At 41.5% G+C, this 19,977-nt stretch overlaps 1 protein-coding gene across 7 annotated transcripts in view; it reads left to right on the forward strand.

Annotated features, from left to right (window-relative positions):
- Positions 1-210: 210 nt before the first annotated feature.
- Positions 211-19,977, forward strand: part of MAPK9 (mitogen-activated protein kinase 9) — a 93,445-nt gene continuing 73,678 nt past the window's right edge. For 4 of the 7 annotated variants that reach the window (XM_066272449.1, XM_066272448.1, XM_066272445.1 and 1 more), the window contains exon 1: positions 270-407. The gene's annotated coding sequence lies outside the window, so the exon portion shown is untranslated. Of the gene's footprint in view, positions 408-500; positions 624-13,381; positions 13,517-19,977 lie in introns of those variants that run through there. The other 3 variants (XM_066272446.1, XM_066272454.1, XM_066272447.1) reach the window with 3 other exon arrangements.

The following is a 19,977-nucleotide window of genomic DNA, read 5'->3' on the forward strand; positions in this document are numbered from 1 at the left end:
GGCGAGGGACCGTGGGGGGACGCCAGGGGCGCCGCGAGATGTGCCTGCAGCCCCCAACCTGCAACGGGCCCCTCAGCCGCACCGCGCCCCTAGGTCCGCACAGAGCTCAGGCCCGCCCGCCGCCCAGCAGCGGCCCGCCCCCTGGCGCCATTGGCTGCGCCAGGCCGAGTCACTGCACATTGATTGGTCGATGTGCGGGTCGCTCAGGAGGGGGGCCGCGGCGGCGGCGCTGGCAGCAGAGGGAGCCGAACTGGAAGGGTCGTAGCGACCAGGCATCCTCACACCCGCGGCGGCGGCGGGGCGGTGGGGCGACGGGGCGGAGCGGGCGGAACGGCTGGCGAAGCCCGGGGCAGGAGCCGCCAGTCCGCCCGCCCTTCCGGTCCCCCGGCGCAGCGGCGAGAGGCGAGGTGAGCCCGGCGGCGAGCTAGGCCCGGCGAGGGTTGCTCGAGCTGCGCCCGCCCAGCCGGGGAGGGGCGACGGGAGGGCGGTGCGGCCGGGGTCGGCCAGGGGTGACGGGCCCCGGCACTGGGCGCTGCGGCGCCGGGCTTCGGGCTCTGCAAGCCCCGCCGACGCCCCTGTCCTCACGGCGGGCCGCTCCCCGGCCCGGCCCCAGCGGACCAACCGTGAGTATGGGGGCGCCACCCCCCGGATTGTGTGGCGCGCGGCTGCACACCGCGCTGGGATGCTCAGGAGTCTGGGGTCTGATTCCTGCGGCGACCTTGGCCATGGCACTGACTTGACAGTTGCCCTCTTTCCCCTTGGGAAAGTGGGGACGTGCCTCCCCTTTTGGACACGGCTGTTGCCAGGCAATATGAATGTGTAGGAAAGCGTCTCGGCCGGAGCCCAGGGCACAAATGTGGACAACGGGGTTGGGATTCTGCCTCTCGCTGCTTGCTGAGTGTGTAGCGAGAACTCCCTCAACTCCCTCCTCATCTGCCCGGCGGACCCCATCCTCGAGCTCCCCCGGTGCCTCGTCATTGCTCACTCAGTGCCCAGCGAAGCCAGAGCGGGCCCTGCCCATCTCCCCTTCCACTGCCCGCACCCAGCGCAGCGCTCTGTCATCCCGGCCATCTTCTCACCTGCCTTGAACGTGCAGCCCCGTTTATTTACCTTAAGACCTTTGCACTTGCTGTTTCTAGGGCTTGGAGTTGTCTCCGAGTTCTTTGCACAACTGGCTCCTTCTGGTCAAATGTTTCATTTAACATGAGGCCTTCTTTAACCACCCTTTTTCGTTCAGGCATTGTTTTGTGCAGTTTTTTCCCCTATGAAAACACATTATTTATCTGATTGTCCACCCTGCTTTATCCCCAATTTAGAAAGCACACAGTAAGTACTCAGGAGTATCAGTTCAGGGCATTTAAATTAGGAGTGCATAATCAGTTCAGGGCATTTAAATGGAATGAATGACTGCCTGCCTATTGTCTCTGCTTTATCTGTTTTTTAGTGACTTCTGAATAATTTATAAAACATTGAAGCAGTTGGATGCTTGTTCTCATTTTAATGTCCTGACCCCTTTATTTTGTAACACTCAGAACAAGCTGTGATATAAAAAGCTTACATTTTCATAATGTTTTAGCTCTAATTCCATACATTCAGGATACATGTACTGAATTCTGCATTATTTAGGTCAGGCTTTCTGCTCAGCCTTGAGGACAAATACAGCGGCAACACGTTGCCTTCCTCCAGAGACCCCTAAAACCCAGCAGTGAAGGAGGACACACACAGTGCCAGGACAGTGTGAGGTCTGCTGTAGTGGAGAGGCTGTACCGTGGAAACCTGGAGAGGATGACAGTTGGTGGTGGAGTTGGGCCTTGAAGGGTGAGAGAAATTTACCAGGGAAGGAGAGGCACATAAGTGGGAAAGGGCAGGGGACCTCCTCAGCCAGTGTGGGGTCTAGATTCAGTCTGCAGCGTCAGGAGTAAAAAAGACAGGTGGTGGGAACCCTGGAGAACCAGACCTCACCCAGCAATTTTAAAAAAGAAGTCTCAACTCCAAATTTTTTTACTCTCTGGATTTTAAAATATTAGCAGTACCTAATTTAAAGAGTTTTTATATGCTGTGAGCCAAGCAAAATACAGATCTGATCCAGCTTTGTTGCAGTATTGTGGACCTCCAGGGCAGGCAACACAGAAGAGAAGAGGTACCGTGAGCCAGAAAGGTAGCCTAAAGCCAGGGGGACCTGGTTAGCACAGGTATTCTCATTTGTCACTGGAGCCCTGTGAGTGGCAGCTGTGAAACCCATTTCTACAGCAGAGGAAATGAGGGCTGACAGTTTCAGGAGTTTGCGTGAAATTTGAACCCAGGTCTTTCCCAGATTAGTGTGCCTTCCTGGATCCCTCAGCTCCAAGCATTCCCTTTTGCTTTTTAATTTGTTCTGGAAGAACAATATCTTATCTAGCTAATGTTTTCCTTCATTTAACCTTTTTCCCTCCCTTTAGAACAGGGGTCTCAAACTCGCGGCCCGCCCACCAATTTTGTGCGGCCCGCAGACTGGCCTGCAGATTAATCCACGAAGTTTGATTAGTCTGCGGGCCGCACAAAATTGGTGGGCGGGCCGCACGGCCGCGAGTTTGAGACCCCTGCTTTAGAAGGATCGTCTAGCTATTTTTGGTTTAAATATGTAGTTATACTTTACTCCAGGTTAAGAAGGTGACATTTTTACAAAATTTTCCTTGAGAATAATTAAATTTGTGCTTGGCTTTTGTGATTGGTGAACTAATTTCAGTATCAGTCTTAATTTCAACTGTTTATTATGAGGACCTTCAAACATATATACAGGTTAGATAGATAGCTTTACATATATCTCAAAAATAGTATCCAGCTTCAACAATGATCAACTCCTAGTCAATCTTGTATCATCCCTAACTTCATCTACTTACACCCTCACCTAATATTATTTTCAGGCAAACCCTAAATAGGTTGTTTTATTCATGAATTTTTCAGTATGTCTCTAAAAGATAAGGACTTTTTTAAATTTGGAAAAGCATAATTTCTTTTTTTAGTGAGAGAGAGAGAGAGAGAGTCAGACAGACAGGGACAGGGAAGGGAGAGAGATGAGAAGCATTGATTTATAGTTGCAGCGCCTTAGTTGTTATTGATTGCGTTCTCATATGTGCCTTGACTGGAGGGCTCCAGCCGAGCCAGTGACCCCGTGGTCAAGCCAGCGACCATGGAATCATGCCTATGATCCCAGGCTCAAGCTGGCGACCCTGCACTCAAGCTGGTGAGCCCGCACTCAAGCCAGCAACCTCGGGGTTTTGAACCTGGGTCCTTAGCATCCCAGGCCAACGCTCTATCCACTGCACCACTGCCTGGTCAGGCAAAGCATAATTTCTTAATATAACCAAATGAATGATCAGTATTCAAATTTCCCATTGTCCCATACATTTTTTACTTTCTTTAATTGTTTGTTTATTGGAGTCAGGATCCAGATAAAGTCCATACATTGTGATTAGTTGATAGGTCTTTTAAGTGTCTTTTAATCTATAGATTCCCCCTCTAGTTTTTTTTTTGTTGAAGTGATTGGGTTGTTCTATAGCATTTTTATAGTTGGGGGTTACTAATTACATCTCTGTAATTTTTTTTCTGCAGTGTAATTTAATGTGCTTCTCTGTATCTCCTGAAAATTCATAGTTGGATCTAGATGAAGCTTGGTCAGATTCAGAGTGTCTGCCTAGGTAGGGTGCACTCTCCTGTCTGGAGGCAAGTAACACTGCCTGGCCCCCTGGGATGTTAACAGCAGTTGACACTCAGTCATAGACCCATTGAGTCATTAAGAGCAGTGGTCCCCAACCCCCGGGCCACGGACCAGTACCGGTCCGTGGGCCATTTGGTACTGGTCCGCAGAGAAAGAATAAATAACTTACATTATTTCTGTTTTATTTATATTTAAGTCTGAACGATGTTTTATTTTTAAAAAATGACCAGATTCCCTCTGTTACATCCGTCTAAGACTCACTCTTGATGCTTGTCTTGGTCACGTGATATATTTATCCGTCCCACCCTAAAGGCCGGTCCGTGAAAATATTTTCTGACATTAAACCAGTCTGTGGCCCAAAAAAGGTTGAGGACCACTGATTAAGAGGATGTATTATTTGGGAGACAAGTTTGTATATCTTTTGCCCAATAAGAATTCACTTTTTTAAGAACTGTGGAGCCCTGGCCAGGTGGCTCAGTGAATAACACCTCCACCCTATGCACTAGAAGTTGTGGGTTTGACCCGCAGTCAGGGCATGTAGAAAAAGCAATCAATGAGTGCACAACTAAATGGAACAACTAAGTGAAACAAGGAATTGATGCTTCTCTCTCTCTCACATCAATGGAAAAAAAAAAAAAGAACTGTGGATCTCCAATTTTATATGGCCTTTGAATTGCCACATAAAATGTTTTGTTTTTTCATTGATTTGGGGTAGGGAGATGGAAAGAGAGAGAGAGAGAGACAAAGAAGCATTTTTTACTTAGTTGTTCCATTTAATTCTACACTCAGTGCTTGCTTCTCCTAGGTGCCCTGATCTGGTTTTGAACCCGTGACCTCCGTACACAGGGATGCCTCGCTATCCATGGAAAATTCTGGCCAGTGGCCATCACTTAAAATGTTTTTAATTGATGCCTCAAATCCTCTTTAGAAAATGTTAGGGTATAAATTAGTAGATACAAAAATATTGAATGAGAGTAGTCATCATTTTAATACAGGAATTCCTTACAGCTGAGAAAGTTTACTAAACGTTTGAAAGTGAAATTCAACAAATTTGATGTTATTTAATTTATTTGGTTTTGGTTTTTATTTGTTTTTTGGTCCTATAAAATATTCCACCACCACCATCCCTCCACAGCTAATTTTACTTTTGTATCTTTCCTAAGCAAAGACTACATACATACTGTGAAACATTTCACAAATAGTAAAAATAGATTCTAAGGATAAATGAATTACAAATTAGATAGTTCTTATTTTTTCTTTAAAAGGAGGCATTAATATTAACAGATATGTTAAATAGGATCTGAAATTGCTTTTAAAATAACTTTTTCTAAAACGAAAAGTATGTGTGTATATACATATATATTTTTTCAACATATATTTCTATGGAATTTAAGTGATTTAATTTGTTAGTCTATTTAAATATTTCATATCTCAACTGATGCTGCTACTAGCTTGATTTTTATACTGGGCATGAGAGTGCAGCCCAGGTAATAAATCCACCAGCTCTGATTCTGAAATCAAAATCTGTTTCACCAACTTTTAACTGTATTCTCAGAAACATAGTTACTATTATATACTGTGAAGCAGATAATTCTTGAAGCATCATCCCATCTGCCACACCCTGGAATGAAAGTAAATTGTTTGCATTGCCTCCTGCCTGTTGTCTTTCCCTGAGGTGCTTTCCCAGTATTAGTCATGGCATCAGCTCTTGCACTTCCCAGATTTTAGGTCATATTTTTAGAATTCAGACATTTGTTTGGGGAGCAGTAATGGGTGTAGTGGCATCTGTTCTAATGTCAGCTGCCACTGGGGCACTGACCAGTGCTGGGCTCTGTGCGAGCTCACCTCTAAGGTTGATGCTGCAATTATCCCCATTTTACAGATGAGTGTAATGATTATTTTACAGATGAGTACAAATGATTATTTGCCCAGGTTACCCAGTTAAGTGGCAGACCCACTGCCCTTTGACTCCAGAGTCTTAATTTATTTTTACATAGATGTCTTTTATTGTTTTATATACCACAATTAAAATTTTGAATAGCAAATATATAAATCCTAATATAGGCAGCTATTTTGACAATTGTGAGAAATATACACTCTAAATCTTGTCTGTAAACTGTAGTTTAGAGGAGGATAGTACATTGTTTTTATGTTTTGACCTCTGTCACCTATTCTATCTCCAGCCCCCATCTCTGGCATCATAAACAATGTTCTCTGTATTCATAAACTTGGATTTTTTATTTGCTAATTTGTTTTTGTTTTTATATTTTACATGTAAGATTGTATGGTATTTGTCTTTCTGTGTCTAACTTATTTCACTTAGTATAATGCCCTTGAGGTCTACCCCTGTTGTCACAAATGTCAGGACTTCCTTCTTTTTACGGCTGAATAATATTCCATTTTGTATATATGCCACAATTTCTTTACTCATTGATCCATTGATAAATATCATACTTAGGTTACTTTCATGTCTTGGCAATTATAAAGAATGCTGCAGTGAATATGGGTGTATATATACTGCTCACAAAAATTAGGGGATCAGGGAATGTGCAGATACTCCAGTACTTTCAGGCTTTTGTATAGTGCATTTTCACCAATGAAATAAAGCTGATTTTGTACCTCATTTGCATAATCAAACAACTTTCTTTTACTTGTTTGCTTTTCTGATGTTCTTGTTTAATTAAAAAAAATCAAGTGCTGCTTTTTTTAAATCGTTTCATATTTATTTTTGAAATATCCCCCTAGTTTTTGTGAACAGTATATATCTTTTTAAATTAGTGTTTCATTTTCTTTCAATAGATACCCAAAAGTGGCATTACTGGATCATATGGTAGTTCCATTTTGTGTTAATTTTTGTGTATGATATAAGATAGTGATTGTTTTACTCTTTTGTACAGAGCTGCCCAGTTTTCCCAGCACCATTTGTTGAAGAGACTCCTTTCCCCACTGTATATTCTCAAAGAATATACAGTGTAATTAATTAATCCTATAGATGTAGATTTATTTCTGGGTTCTCTGTTCTGTTGATCTCTATGTGGGGTTTTATGCCAGTACCATATTTTTATAATTTTGTAATATATTTTGAAATCGGGGAGAATGATGCCTTCATCTTTGTTCTTTTTCCTCAAGACTGCTTTGGCTTTTGGGGACCTTTTGTGGTTCCGTACACATTTTAGGATTATCTATTCTATTCCTATGAAAAATACCATTAGATTCCTTATAGGAATTGCATTGAATCTGTAGATTGTTTTGAGTGTATGTATATTACTTAACAATATTAATTCTTCCAATTCATGAGCATCGAATATCTTTTCATTTATTTGTGTCTTCTTCAATTTCTTTCATTAATGTAATGTATACTACAGATATTTAACCTCTGGTTAAGTTTATTCCTAAGTATTTTATTTTTGTTGCAATTATAAATGGGATTGTTTTCTTAATTTCTCTTTCTGAGAGGTCATTATTACTGTATACAAAAATAGCAGATTTTTATCTATTGATTTGTATCCTGCTACTCTTCTGAATTTGTTTATTAGTTCTAACAGGTTTTTTTGGAATCTACCCTCTGACTCCAGCATCCTGATCTAAACCACTGCATTAGATCTAATGGCTGCCCTACCCATTTATTCTCCCCCTCAGTTTTGCCTTCAACAAATGCCTACTGGGCACCCACTTTGTAGTTCATAGGGGATTGAGAAGCAAGTCAGACATATTTTCTTACCTCAAGGAGCTCACAGAGTAGAAGTAGAAATAGATTTGCAATATAAAATGAACACAGGTGGTGGTGGCAAAAAAAGGGGCATGCCTGACACAATTTGAAGGAAAAGGCTGGAGGGGAAACTTGCAGAAGAAGCAAGTACTTGCGCTGGATTTTGAAGGAGGACAAATATTGGCCAGAACAAAGGGAGAGGGAAGTCGTTTCAGGCAGACTGAACAGCTCAGGCAGAGACTGTAGGTGTGCCAGTGTGTCTACTGTTCTCAGGTGATTTGGTATTCCCCGAGAGGGCCAGAGGGCATGCAGATTCCTCTGTTGTGGTAAGGATTAGAATTTTACTCTCAAATCAGTCACTATTGAAGGCACTTAAATGGAGAGTGACATGATCAGTGCATATTTTCAACACATCTCTTTTTTTATCCTTTTTTTTTTTTTTTTTTTTTTTTTTTTAGTGAGAAATGGGGAGGTAGAGAGACAGACTCCTATATGGTCCAGGATCCACCCGGCAAGCCCCCTACCAGGGGATGCTCTGCAGCCTACTGCATTGCTCAGCAACCAACTATTTTAGCACCTAGGGCAAGGCCTTGGAACCATCCTCAACACCTGGGACCAACTTACTCCAATCATTCGAGCCATGGCTCAGGGAGGAGAAGAGAGAGAGAAAGGGGAGGAGTGGAGAAGCAGATGGTCGCTTCTGTGTGCCTTGACTGGGAATCAGACCTGGGACTTTCAATGCCAGGCCAATGCTTTACTACTGAGCCACCCAGCCAGGGCTTCTTTTTTTTTTTAATCTTTTTAAATTCATTATTTTGAAATACAGTTACCAGAAGTTGCAAAAATAGTACAGAGAGGTCTCTGCACCCTTCACCCAGTTTCCCCTAATGGTTGTATATTTTTATAACAATATACAACATCAAAACCAAGAAAGTGTCTCTGGTACAATGAGCAAGCACTTACAGTTCTATCATTTTATCACATATGGAGATTTGTATACTACACTGCAGTCAAGATACATCATCCCATTTTATTACCCAGAGGTCTCCCTTGAACTGCCTCTTTATAACCACACCACCTCTCTCCCCACTGTGGTCCATAACCCCTGGCAACTGTTAATCCATTCTATAGCTCTACTTTTGTCAACTCAAGAATGTTGTATAAATGGATTATACAGTGTGGATCTTTTGCGATTGGCTTTTTCACTAAGTATTGCCTTTAAGATCCACCCAAGTTGTGTCCTTCAATAGTTCACTCACTTTGATTGCTTAGTGGTGTTGCATGGTTTGGATGCACAGCATTTTGGTTAACTATTCACTCAGTGACGGACGTCTGGATGGTTTTCAGTTTTGAGCTATTACAAATATAGCTGCTGTGAAGATTTGTGTACAGGTTTTGTGTGGGCAAATCTCTCTTTCTAAATGGAGTATGTACAGTGGTTTGGAGATAGTGGGACTAGAGGCTGGGAGAGCTCTTTGGCTGCTGCCATGTCCAGGGTATGATGAAAAGGCCTTACTGAGTACCTTGGGAGTTGGGCTGGAGATGGGAGAACAGACAAGCCCAAGGACCTGCAAAGGGATAGTGGGGAGGAATCCTCGCTGGATCCTTAGTATCCAACTGTGGGTGATGTGATAACCAAATACAAGTTGTTCTTTTTTTTTTTTTTTTCTGAAGCTGGAAACAGGGAGAGACAGTCAGACAGACTCCCGCATGCGCCTGACCAGGATCCACCCGGCATGCCCACCAGGGGCAACGCTCTGCCCACCAGGGGGCAATGCTCTGCCCCTCTGGGGTGTCGCTCTGCCGAGACCAGAGCCACTCTAGCGCCTGGGGCAGAGGCCAAGGAGCCATCCCTAGCGCCCGGGCCATCTTTTGTTCCAATGGAGCCTTAGCTGCGGGAGGGGAAGAGAGAGACAGAGAGGAAGGAGGGGGGGTGGAGAAGCAAATGGGCGCTTCTCCTATGTGCCCTGGCCGGAATCGAACTCGGGTCCCCTGCACGCCAGGCCAACGCTCTACCGCTGAGCCAACCGGCCAGGGCCACAAGTTATTCTTTATGTATGTACTATAACCTAAGAACCGATGTTCAGAAGGATGGCCCTGAGTTGCTATAGCAGCTAATCAATAATCTTGATTATTGAAGAAAGATTAAGTTGTGCAATGATATTTTTAATAAGGATTAAAGTAGGAAAAAACGATTTGATTAAAATTTTAGCAGCAAGTATTGAAGCAGAGAATGTACTATGAAAATTTGCTTTTAATCACAGCAATCAGTTAATTTAAATATTGCATATCCTGAGTATTCTGAAACCTTAGTGTGATCAAAGGTTTAATTGAGCCTCTGAGTGACTGAGTCATCTTCACAAGAAGAAAAAGTGTCTAGGTGGAGTGAAGGCAGCAAGATGAAGTGGAGATCAGTCCTTGGACACATCAGTTTATTTTCTAACTAAAATTAGAGACATTAGAATGGTGTACTGGGAAGAACACAAATACTGTAGTCAAGCACACCAAAATTCAAACCCAGGCCATGCCACTCTCCACCCCTTCAGCTCTCCAAGCTGTGTCCTCACTTGCAGAGTGGCAACAGTACTGTGCACCTCAGACGCTGTCAAGAGAGCATTTATAACTGTGAACTCAGAGCCCGGCCTACGCTCCTGCCTCCAGACTCATGTCTCTCCAACCCATCCTCCCCACGAAGGTCAGAGTGACCACTCTGCAGCTTTTCATTTAAAAGTGTTTGTTTAGTTAGTTTTTGTTTAATGTGAAATATGTGCATGGCTACCAAAAAACCCCAGAACAGAACAGAAAGCTATAAATGGAAGAGTGAAAGTGTCATTTCACTGTGTCTGTGCACTTACTAGCATGTTGTGTGTATGTGTGTGTGTGTGTGTTTCTCCATAGATTGACATTTACTGTGTGTACTCTTTAATTTGCCTTATTTATTTTATGTATTTTAGACATTATTTCATGTCAGTAAGTCAATACATGAATTCCAAGCATTGTTTTTTAACGGCTTTATTTTGTTTCTTGCAGTAATTTTTCAGTCATTCCAAGTTTACATATTATGTTATTTTTAATTTTTCGCCTGTTAGAAGAAGTGCTATAAACATCCTTGCACAAACATCTTTGAATATTTGTCACATAGTTGTCAATACATTTGTAGGATTGTAGTTGCCAGTTTGAGTCATCTGCATTTGAAATTTTTATTAGATATTACCTCTTTTTCTTCCAAAAAATCTTTCACCAATTTATACTTCTCACTGGCATATATGAAAGTACCAGTTTCTTCATACCTGGGTTGATACTATGAAAAAACTTGCTTTTAGGTCTCACCTCCTCCAGGAAGCCTTCCTATACTTCACCTCTCACTCGCATACTCCATCCGCTTGTTCACACCACTCCACTAGGCTCTTGCCATGTGGCCTGTGCACACCCCCATGGCACTTTGGATGTGGTATGATAATTATGCTGTTGGTGGTTTGAGGAAAGAGACTGTTTGGTTAGTGCTCTCAATAGCCCCTGCCTTAAGCTTTGTATATAAGAGGCCATCAGGAAATGCTTGTTGGGAGAACCTGGTGAATGGTAGCTGACATCCCACAGGGCTGGGACTGTGTTCTATGCTGTTCTTTCCCACTTTAAGAGTTGAAAACTATATAAAGCTGTAGTTAGAGCAATTTTTAAAATTTATAAATTATAACCAGAGATTTAATATTATATTTATAGTACCTAAATTGCTTATATTTAGAAAAAACTAGAGTTGGAGAGATTTTTTTTAAGTGTTTCTTACTCTAGGTTCTAAATAGGTAGGAATGCTTTTCCCACCAGTATTTATTTATAGCATATCTCAGGTTTACTAACTATTTGGAGGGAATTTTCCAGGAGTCCCCAGTGTTAGAGAAATACAGATTTTAGATGAGTGTGTTTCATTCAGCAAGCATTCAGGAAGCGTCATGGAGAGTGGGAAGGCCATGGGGGGAGTCAGATGCCATTAGCAGAGGCCATGCTGACGCCTTTCCTCTAGGAGTACACCCGCCGCACTCAGGTCTGAGAAGCTTTTCCAGTGGATCAGTGGTGGGCCTGGACATTTCTTTAATTTATCACGGAATGCTGTAGGAGAGGGAAGACTGGCCTTCCCTGCTTTTGAGGAGCTCCTGGCCTAGTGGGCACAGGTCCTACTGCTGGGAGCGAGGTAAAGGAACCAGCACCCACTGGGGAGGGACATGAAGGCAGTGACTGCAGCTTCAGTGTGTTGGAACGTTATTGCATGAGGGATTCTTTTTTTAATTTTTTCACTGATTTGAGAGGGAGAGAGGTAGAGCGAGAGGTGAAGGGAGGGAGAGAGAGAGAAGCATCAACTTGTTCCACTTAGTTGTTCCATTCAGATGTGCACTCATTGATTGCTTCTCGTATCTGCCTTGACCAGGGATCAAACCGGCAACCTTGGTGTGCTGGAACAGTGCTTTATCTGTTGAGCCACCAGCCGGGTCCTGCATGAGGAGGTCTTATACTTCCCAATTTGAAAACTGTCCTTTGAAACCCAGTTGTGATCCATTTTGTTGAAATATTATCACAGGAGAGTTATTTCATTAAGAACTAAAATTCATGAAAAACTAAATTTTATCACGAACCTCGCCTAGAGGTTCTTTCTCTTGTGCTCATGAGGCCCAAGCTTGACAAAGAAGTTCGTTTTCACTTAGGTCCTTTTTTTCCTGCCCAATGAAGACAACTAATTTTAATTTTAAAATTATTTGAAATCTTGAGATGAAATTATATGAATAAGTCTTGTACCTAATGATGTGAAATAGTCCCAAAATTTATAAAAGCTAACCTGATATTTTAACAGTCAGACTATAGGTCATAACAGCTGTAGCAGAGAGTCCCCCACTTGCTCAACAAGGTTGAGACTAGTTTATGCCAGTCTCAGTGTGGGCAGGTGCACCAGAATGGGGCATCTCTGTGCCACCAGATAATCCAGGGTGCTGGTTGGTGGGGGACTGTAGCATGTGACTTCCATTTCTGGGTTTGTGACAGCTAATCTCGCAGCCAGCAGCAAGAAAGAAAGATAAATTGGACAGCAAGCAGTTTTCTGTAAAAAAAAAAAAAAAAAAGAAGAAGATGTGGAGGTAGCATACATTACTTAATGCTCACACCTCATTAGCCAGAGGTTGGTCATCTCGCCATACCCGGCTAGCAGGAAAGGACCGGATGTTGTCTCTAGCTGGGCAGTCACTTGTCCAGCTGGAACAGGAAGGCTCCTGTTACCAAAACAGAGAAGGGAGGAGTGCGTCCTGGACTGCCTCAGGAGCCTGTGCCTGTCATGCTGCTTGTCCGTTAGGCACTTCAGACTCCAAAGGTGAACTCATTGACTGGACATGGTCTCCAGCCCTCTCCAGATGCTTCCCCCTTGTGTCTCCTGTCTCCTCTGAGAGCAGCAGGCTGCATGCACTCTTCCTCTGCACCATGCATCCCTTTTCCTACTGCCATGATCCACTCAGTTTTGCCAGGTGTCTTCACCTGCAGTCCTGACCACTCAGATCCACCCCTTTCTCAGCTTCTCAAATGAGTGCTCCGAAAAGCAGACCTCAGGCCTCAGGCCCAGGCCCAGGCAGCTCCCAGCAGCTTCCGAGCCTGTGGTGCTCTGGCCTCATTTTCTCTCTCCAGCTTCTTTCCCCCACTACCCAGCAAAGCTCAGTCTCAAGTGACTTGTCATGGTCAGCGGCACCTCCAGCTCTCTGCATATGCTGTTTTCCTTTTCCGCACCCAAACCATCTCTGTCTCTCTGAGCTCAGGGCTTTCCTGGCCTTGGGTCTCTTCCTGAGTGAGCACATTGGCTGCTCTGTCACAGGACCTCACCCACAGTGTGCTCAGAACATGCTTTGCACATGACATTACAATATGGCAAAGAAATAGCAAGTGATAATAGCTACCTGCTTTTTTGCCAAGTCTGACTCTGATCCTTTGCATTTGTACCTCACTAGCCCAGCTGAGCAGTTCACCATATCTGAGCATTCAGCTTGAGCTCTGTGCCTCTACTGTCTGTCTGCCTAAAGAGACCAGGTCAGATACCACCTCCTCCAGGAAGCTGTCTTTGTCTTCTACACTCCTGCCTATGGGTAGGTCCTCTTTTGACTTTGCTTACATTTTGCTTATGACCCTCACCTCATTGTAACGTGCATTACATTATAAATAACAGAAGCATTCCTCACACTTCTCCAAATTGGAAACTACATGCTGCTTCAAGACAGGTTCCTAGCTGCTGCTGTATATCTCCTACATGACTTGTCACTTTCTTGTACTGTAGCAGGAAGCGACCTGACGGAGGATAGACACTCAGATAACTTTATTAGAAGAAAACAAAATTTATTAAAAGCTGGTGGAGCATGCGGGATTAGTAGCTCCAAAGACACATGTTCCCCGAAGTTGATTTTCTAACAGGTTATATACCTTTTACAGAATATAGGTTTTCATGCAAGGGGCTCGTGATCCCTTTGTCTAGTCACTCTCGTGACTCCAGGATGGGAGGGTGAGTCAGAGGATAAGTGTTGGAATTTTTTTAAATTAATTTATTGTGTTTACATAGATTCTAGTGCCCCCCGAATACATCCTCCCCCCCCCATGTTCCCCAGTACATCCCCCCTGTCCCCATCCCATAACACCCTCCCTCTTCCCTCCATGATTTGCTTTTCTGCTCTCATCCCATCCTATCATCCTATCATTCCCTTTCCTTCTGTCCGCTTTCCTTCTGGCTCCTTTGATCCCACCTCTGTCTCTATTCCGTTCCTCAGTTCATAGTGTTCGTTGGATTCCTCAAAAGAGTGAGGTCATATGATATCTTTCTTTCTCTGCCTGGCTTATTCCACTTAACATCATAGTTTCCAAGTCTATCCATGTTGTTGCAAAACTTAATATTTCCTTCTTTTTCATGGCCCCATAGTATTCCATTGTGTGTGTGTGTGTGTGTGTGTGTGTGTATATATATATATATACACACACACACACACACACCACAGTTTTTTAATCCACTGACGGACACTTGGGCTGTTTCCAGATCTTCGTTATTGTGAACAATGCTGCCATAAACATGGGGTGCATTTCTTTTTTTGAATCAGTTATATAGTGTTCTTGGGATCTGTTCCTAAAAGTGGGATGGCTGGATCAAAAGGCAGTTTTATTTTTAATTTTTTGAGAAATCTCCATACTGTTTTCCACAGTGTCTGCACCAGTCTGCATTCCCACCAGCAGTGCAGGAGGGTTCCCCTTTCTCCACATTCTGGCCAGCACCTATCGTGTGTTGTTTTGTCAATGAGCGCTATTCTGACTGGTGTGAGGTGGTATCTCATTGTGGTTTTTAATTTGCATTTTTCTAATGATTAGTGATGGTGAGTCTTTTTTCATCTGCCTATTGGCCATCTGTATGGCCTCTTTGGAGAAGTGTCTATTCATTTCTTTTGCCCATTTTTGATTGGATTGTTTGTCTTCCTGGTGTTGAGCTTTACAAGTTCTTTATAAATTTTGGTTATTAACCCCTTATCAGACATATTTTGAATTGTTCTCCCGTTGTGTGGTTTGTCTTTTTATTCTGTTCATATTGTCTTTAGCTGTACAAAAGCTTTTTAGTTTGATGTAGTCCCATTTGTTTATCCTGTCTTTTATTTCACTTCCCCGTGGAGATAAATCAGCAAATATATTGCTGCGAGAGATGTCGGAGAGCTTACTGCCTATGTTTTCTTCTAAGATGCTTGTGGTTTCATGACTTACATTTAAGTCTTTTATCCATTTTGAGTTTATTTTTGTGAATGGTGTAAGTTGGTGGTCTAGTTTCATTTTTTTGCAGGTAGCTGTCCAGTTTTCCCAACACCATTTGTTGAAGAGGCTGTCTTTACTCCATGGTATGCTCTCACCTCCTTTGTCAAATATCAATTGTCCATAAAGGTGCGGGATATTTCTGGGTTCTCTGTTCCGTTCCATTAATCTATATGCCTATTCTTATGCCAGTACCAAGCTGTTTTGAGTACAATGGCCTTGTACAATAGTATAACTTGATATCAGGAAATGTGATACCTCCCACTTTATTCTTCTTTTTCAAGATTGCTGAGGCTATTCGTGTTCTTTTTTGGTTCCGTATAAATTTTTGGAATATGTGTTCTATATCTTTGAAGTATGTCATTGGTATTTTAATTGGTATTGCATTGAATTTATAAATTGCTTTGGGTAGTATAGACATTTTGATGATATTTATTCTTCCTAACCATGAGCACGGTATATGCTTCCATTTTTTGTGTCTTCCTTGATTTCTTTTATCAATGTTTTATAATTTTCTGAATACAAGTCTTTAACCTCCTTGGTTAAAATTAATCCTAGGTACTTTATTTTTTTGTTGCGATAGTTAAGGGGATTGTTTCCCTTATTTCTCTTTCTGACAGTTTATTGTTGGTGTATAAAAATGCCTCTGATTTCTGTGTATTAATTTTATACCCTGCCATCTTGCTGAATTCATTTATTAGGTCCAGTAGTTTTTTGACTGAGACTTTAGGGTTTTCTATATACAGTATCATATCATCTGCAAATAATGATAGTTTTACTTCTTCTTTTTCAATTTGGATGCCTTTTATTTCTTCTTCTTGTCTGATTGCTGTAGCTAGGACTTCCAGTACTATATTGAATAAGAGTGGTGAAAGGGGACACCCCTGTCCTGTTCCTGATCTTAGGGGGATTGCTTTTAATTTTTGCCCATTAATTATGTTGTTGGCTGTGGGTTTTTCATAGATGGCCTTTATTATGTTGAGATATGTTCCCTGTATTCCCACTTTGCTGAGAGTTTTGATTATAAATGGGTGCTGGATTTTATCGAATGCGTTTTCCTCATCTATTGAAATTACCAGTGGTTTTTGTTCTTCCTTTTGTTAATGTGATGAATCACATTGATTGATTTATGAATATTACACCATCCTTGCCTCCCCAGAATAAATCCCACCTGATCATGATGTATAATTTTTTTCATGTATTGCTGGATCCGGTTTGCTAATATTTTGTTGAGGCTTTTAGCATCTAAATTCATCAGGGAAATTGGCTTATAATTTTCTTTCTTTGTGTTGTCTTTGCCTGGTTTTGGAATCAGAATTATGCTCTCCTCATGAAAGGAGCTTGGAAGTCTTCCTTCCTTTTGAATGTTTTGAAATAGTTTGAGAAGGATAGGAGTTTGTTCTTCTTTGAATCTTTGGTAGAATTCAACAGTAAAGCCATCTCGCCTAGGGCTTTTGTTTGTTGGGAGTTTTTTGATAACTGTTTCAATCTCATTTGTTGTAATCGGTCTATTTAGGTTTTCTGATTCTTCCAGATTGATTTTCGAAAGATTATATTTTTCAAGGAATTTGTCCATTTCACCTAGGTTGTTTAATTTTTTGGCATACAGTTCTTTATAGTATTTTCCTACAATATTTTGTATTTCTGTTGTGTTAGTTGTTATTTCTCCACTCTCATTTCTCATTTTGAGTCCTGTGCCTTTTTTTCTTGGTGAATCTAGTTAAAAGTTCATCAATCTTGTTTACCCTTTCAAAAAACCAGCTCTTGGTTTCATTGATTCTCTGTATTGTTTCTTTAGCCTCTATGTCATTTATTTCTGGTCTGATCTTTATTACTTCCTTCCTTCTACTACCTCTGGGCTTTACTTGCTGTTCTTTTTCTAGTTCTTTTAGATGCAGGGTTGGGTTGTTTATTTGAGCTTTTTCTAGCCTTTTAAGGTATGCCTGTAGTGCTATGAACTTCCCTCTCAGTACTGCTTTTGCTGTGTACCATGAATTTTGAGTTGTTGTATGCTCATTATCATTCATTTCTAGGAAATTTTTAATTTCTTCTTTGATCCATTGTTAACCCATTCAGTATTTAATATCATGCTATTTATTAGTTTCCATGTGTTTTTTTTATTTTTTCTGTTGTGGTTGATTTCTAGTTTCATGCCGGTGTGATCAGAGAAAATGCTTGATATGATTTCAATCTTCTTAAATTTGTTGAGACCGCTTTTGTGCCCTAGCATGTGGTCTATCCTAGAGAATGTACGATGAACACTTGAAAAGAATGTATATCTGCTGCTTTAGGGTGAAAGGTTCTGAAGGTATCTATTAAATCCAGTTGATCTAGTGTGCCCATAATTCTGCTGTTTCTTTGTTAATTTTCTTTCTTTTATTTTTATTTTTATTTATTTATTTATTATTTTTTTTACAGAGACAGAGTGAATCAGAGGAGGGACAGACAGGGACAAACAGGAACGGAGAGAGATTCTGTCTCTCCGTTCATCAGTCATTAGTTTTTCATTGCGCGTTGCAACACCTTAGTTGTTCATTGATTGCTTTCTCATACGTGCCTTGACCGCGGGCCTTCAGCAGACCGGGTAACCCCTTGCTGGAGCCAGCGACCTTGGGTTCAAGCTGGTGAGCTTTTGCTCAAACCAGATGAGCCTGTGCTCAAGCTGGCGACCTCGGGGTCCTCTGCATCCCAGTCCGACGCTTTATCCACTGCGCCACTGCCTGGTCAGGCTAATTTTCTTTCTTGAGTATCTATCTAGTGATGTTAACGGGGTATTGAAATCCCCTACTATTACAGTATTGCTGTTGATCTCGCCCTTTATATCTATTAAAGTCTGCTTTATATATTTAGGTGCTCCTATATTTGGCGCATAGATATTTATAATGGTTATATCTTCCTGTTGAATTGCTCCCTTTATCATTATGTAGTGACCTTCTTTATCTCTTACTATAGCCTTTGTTTTAAAGTCCATTTTGTCTGATAGAAGTATTGCTACCCCAGCTTTTTTTCATTTCCATTTGCATGAAATATATTTTCCATCCTTTTACCTTTAGTCTATGTGTATCTTTTGTTTTGAGATGTGTCTCTTGTAGATAGCATATATATGGGTACTGTTTTCTTATCCATTGAACTACCCTATATCTTTTGATTGGAGCATTTAATCCATTTACATTTAAAGTTATTATTGATATGTAGCTGTTTATTGCCATTTTTTTTCTTTAAATCTACATTTCTCTTTTACTATATATATTTTTTTCCTTTTTTTTCCCCCTCTCACTTTGTACTGTCTTCAGCAGGACCCTTAACATTTCTTGCAGCACTGGTTTGGTTGTGATGAATTCCTTGAGTTTTTATTTTTCTAGAAAGCTCTTTATTTCTCCTACAGTTTTAAACAATAGTCTTGTTGGATAAAGAAGTCTTGGTTGTAGGTTCTTGTTCTGAATTACTTTGAATATTTCTTGCCAATCCCTTCTGGCCTCAAGTGTTTCTGTTGAGAAATCGGATGTCATCCTTATTGTGGTTCCTTTGTAGGTGATTGACTGTTTTTCTCTTACAGCTTTTAATATTCTTTTATATCTCTTAGCTTTGGGATTTTGATTATGATATGTCTTGGTGTGAGTCTCTTCGGGGTCTTCTTTAATGGGGTTCTCTCTACTTCTTGAACCTGTGTGACTCTTTCCTGAATCAATTTAGGGAATTTTTCAGCTATAATTTCTTCAAAGAATTTCTCTAGTCCTTGCTCTTTCTATTCTCCTTCAGGCACCCCTATTATGCAGATATTGTTTCTCTTCATGTTGTCACAGAACTGTCTTAAAGTTTCCTCAGACTTTATGATCCTCTTTTCTTTTTGCTGTTCTGCTTCTGTGCTTCGCTTATCTTGTTTTCTAAGTTGCTGATTCAATCCTTTGCTTCATCCAGCCTGCTTTTAATTGCTTCTAGTATAGTCTTCATTTCTGATATTGTGTTTGTCATTTCTGTCTGGTTCTTCTTTATGATTTCCATGTCATTTTTGATGCTTACAATTTCTTTATTGAGCTGTTCATTAAGTCCATCCATTGTAGCTTTGACAACCTTAAGCATCCTAACAATCATCATTTTATACTCTGCACCTGGTAATTTGATTACTTTCCTTTCATTCAAGACTTTTTCTGGGGATTTGTCTTGTTGAAGCATATGACTTATGTTTCTCTGCCTTCCCATTATTCTCTGTATGGCTTGTAGGCTTCTTCCAGTTGTGGTCTCCTTTCCTAGTAGAGCTGCTTTGAAGTCTTGGAATTTTTAATTAAGGTATGTAAACATTGTCTCTTAAAGGCTTTTAAGAGAAAAAAGAGGAATGGTTTTCAGATAAGTTCTATCTTCTTTGCTCTGTGTTGCAAGTGGCACCAGTCCTTCCAGAGAACTATAGAAAGTAAACTATGACTAGCTGACTCAGTTGTCCCTGCAGGCTCTTCTCCCTTGCATTCTTCTTATTTCTTCCTCCTCAGGGAGGAGGGGTTGGGGGCCTGACTTTTCCTCTCTTAGTACAAAGGCACCCCCTAAATATTAAGTAGAATTGTCCCTAAATAAATTAATTTTTAGATCAGGATGTTCTTTCAGATGTCAATAGAATGTAGCAGCACTGTAAGGGAATCATTAGATGCTGTATTACAGGTTAAATCAACAAAGGTCTGTTGAAGGCCCCCATTGTCACAGGGGCCAGGCTCTCCCTGTCCTTCTGTTCTGTGGTTGTGTAATGCCAGGGTAAACAAGATAGACCTGCCCCCGCCCTCCT

The sequence above is a fragment of the Saccopteryx bilineata genome, chromosome 4 (assembly GCF_036850765.1).
Source record: "Saccopteryx bilineata isolate mSacBil1 chromosome 4, mSacBil1_pri_phased_curated, whole genome shotgun sequence".
NCBI classification, from domain to species: Eukaryota; Metazoa; Chordata; class Mammalia; order Chiroptera; family Emballonuridae; genus Saccopteryx; species Saccopteryx bilineata.